This window comes from Mandrillus leucophaeus, unplaced genomic scaffold, assembly GCF_000951045.1.
Source record: "Mandrillus leucophaeus isolate KB7577 unplaced genomic scaffold, Mleu.le_1.0 Scaffold63, whole genome shotgun sequence".
In the NCBI taxonomy this organism is placed as follows: Eukaryota; Metazoa; Chordata; class Mammalia; order Primates; family Cercopithecidae; genus Mandrillus; species Mandrillus leucophaeus.
In genome coordinates, this window is record NW_012106808.1 from 447,114 (window position 1) to 450,588 (window position 3,475).

Here is a 3,475-nt window from a genome sequence, read left to right on the forward strand (position 1 = left end):
GTAACTCTGTGAGACGAATTAACAGAACACTAAGCAGTTTCTCAGACAGCTTCTTTCCAGATTTCATCTGAGGATATTTCCTTTTTCACCATAGCCCTCTAAGGGTTTCGAAATATCACTTTGCCAATTCAACAAGAACTGTCTTAACGAAAGGCTTCTTGAGGGGAAAGCTGTAACTCTGTAACATAATTTCACAGAACACAAAGAAGTTTCTCAGAAAGCTTCTTTCTGTTTGTTATCGGAGAATATTTTCTGTGGCCGTATAGTTTTCAAAGGGATCAGAAATATCTGTTCTCAGATTCCACAGAAATAAGGCTAGCAAAGAGATCCACGAAATACAGATTTAGGGGAAAGCTGTAACTCTGTGAAATGATTTCACAGAACACAAAGAAGTTTCTCAGAAAGCTTCTTTTTCTTTGTTATCGGAGGTTATTTTCTGTGGCCGTATAGTCTTCAAAGGGATCCGAAATATCTCTTCTCAGATTCCACAGAAATAAGGCCAGCAAAGAGATCCACGATATACAGATGTAACTCTGTGAGATGAATTAACAGAAGACTAAGCAGTTTCCCAGAAAGCTTCTTTCCAGATTTCTTCTGAGGATATTTCCTTTTTCACCATAGCCCTCTATGGGCTTCCAAATCTCACTTTGCCAATTCCACAACAACTGTCTTAGCGAAAGGCTTCTTGAGGGGAAAGCTCTAACTCTGTGAGATGATTTCACAGAACACAAAGAAGTTTCTCAGAAAGCTTCTTTCTCTTTGTTATCGGGGGATATTTCCTTCGGCCCTATGATGTTCCATGGGATCCGAAATATCTGTTCTCAGATTCCACAGAAATAAGGCTAGCAAACAGATCCATGAAATACAGATGAATCTCTGTGAGCTGTCTCTTATACACATCTAGATGTGTATAAGAGACAGGAAATAAGGCTAGCAAAGAGATCCACGAAATACAGATGTAACTCTGTGAGATGAATTAACAGAACACTAACCAGTTTCTCAGAATGCTTCTTTCCAGATTTCATCTGAGGATATTTATTTTTTCACCATAGCCTTCTAAGGGCTTCCAAATCTCACTTTGCCAAATCCACAAGAACTGTCTTAGCGAAAGGCTTCTTGAGGGGAAAGCTCTAACTCTGTGAGATGATTTCACAGAACACAAAGAAGTTTCTCAGAAAGCTTCTTTCTCTTTGTTATCGGAGGATATTTCCTTTGGCCCTATAGCTGTCTCTTATACACATCTAGATGTGTATAAGAGACAGGTGTAACTCTGTGAGATGAATTAGCAGAACACTAAGCAGTTTCTCAGAAAGCTTCTTTCCAGGTTTCTTCTGAGGATATTTCCTTTTTCAACATAGCCCTCTATGGGCTTCCAAATCTCACTTTGCCAATTCCACAAGAACTGTCTTAGCGAAAGGCTTCTTGAGGGGAAACCAGTAATTCGGTGAGATGATTTCACAGAACACAAAGAAGTTTCTCAGAAAGCTTCTTTCTCTTTGTTATCGGCGGATATTTCCCCTTTTTCACCGTAGCCTTCTATGGGCCTCCAAATATCACTTTGCCAATTCCACGAGAACAGTCTTAGCGAAAGGCTTCTTGAGGGAAAAGCTGTAACTCTGTCAGATGATTTCACACAACAAAAAGAAGTTTCTCAGAAAGCTTCTGTCTCTTTGTTATCGAGGGATATTTCCTTTGGCCCTGTGATGTTCCATGGGATCCGAAATATCTGTTCTCAGATTCCACAGAAATAAGGATAGCAAAGAAATCCACGAAATACAGATGCTGTCTCTTATACACATCTAGATGTGTATAAGAGACAGGCCCCATAGTGTTCCAAGGGATTCGAAATATCTGTTCTCAGATTCCACAGAAATAAGGCTAGCAAAGAGATCCACGAAATACAGATGTAACTCTGTGAGATGAATTAACAGAACACTACTGTCTCTTATACACATCTAGATGTGTATAAGAGACAGCCTCTACGGGCTTCCAAATCTCACTTTGCCAATTCTACAAGAACTGTCTTAGCGAAAGGCTTCTTGAGGGGAAAGCTGTAACTCTGTGAGATGATTTCACAGAACACAAAGAAGTTTCTCAGAAAGCTTCTTTCTCTTTGTTATCGGAGGATATTTCCTTTTCTCAGAAGGCTTCTTTCCAGATTTCATCTGAGGATATTTCCTTTTTCACCGTAGCCCTCTATGGGCTTCCAAATCTCACTTTGCCAATTCCACAAGAACTGTATTCGCGAAAGGCTTCTTGAGGGGAAAGCTGTAACTCTGTGAGATGACTTCGCAGAACACAAAGAAGTTTCTCAGACATCTTCTTTCTCTTTGTTATCGGAGGATATTTCCTTTGGCCCTATAGTTTTCAAAGGGATCCGAAATATCTGTTCTCAGATTCCACAGAAAGAGGCTAGCCAAGGGATCCACGAAATACAGATGTAACTCTGTGAGATGAATTAACAGAATACTAAGCAGTTTCTCAGAAAGCTTCTTTCCTGATTTCATCTGAGGATATTTCCTTTTTCACAATAGCCCTCTATGGGCTTCCAAATATCACTTGGCCAATTCCACAAGAAGTGTCTTAGTGAAAGGCTTCCTGCGGGGAAACCTGTAACTCTGTGAGATGATTTCACAGAACACAAAGAAGTTTCTCAGACAGCTTCTTTCTCTTTGCCATCGGGGGATATTTCCTTTGGTCCTAGAGTCTTCAATGGAATCCGAAATATCTGTTCTCAGATTCCAGAAATATAAAGCTAGGAAAGAGATCCACGAAATACAGATGTAAATCTGTGAGATGAATTAAGAGAACACTAAGCAGTTTCTCACAAAGCTTCTTTCCAGATTTCATCTGAGGATATTTCCTTTTTCACCATAGCCCTATAAGGGCTTCAAAAATATCACTTTGCCAATTCCACAAGAACTGTCTTAGCGAAAGACTTCTTGAGGGAAAAGGTGTAACTCTGTGAGATGATTTCACCGAACACAAAGAAGTTTCTCAAAAAGCTTCATTCTCTTTGTTATCGGAGGATATTTCCTTTGGACCTATAATCTTCAAAGGGATCCGAAATATCTGTTCTCAGATTCCAGAGAAATAAGGCTAGCAAAGAGATCCAAGAAATACAGATGTAACTCTGTCAGATGAATTAACAGAACACTAAGCAGTGTCTCTGAAAGCTTCTTTCCAGATTTCATGTGAGAATATTTCCTTTTTCACCATAGCCCTCTATGGGCATCCAAATATCACTTTGACAATTTCACAAGAACTGTCTTAGCGAAAGGCTTCTTGAGGGGAAACCTGTAATTCTGTGAGGTGATTTCACAGAACACAAAGAAGTTTCTCAGAAAGCCTCTTTCTCTTTGCCATCGAAGGATATTTGCTTTGGCCCTATAGTCTTCAAAGGGATCCGAAATATCTGCTCTCAGATTCCAGAGAAATAAGGCTAACAAAGAGATCCAAGAAATATAGATAAAAC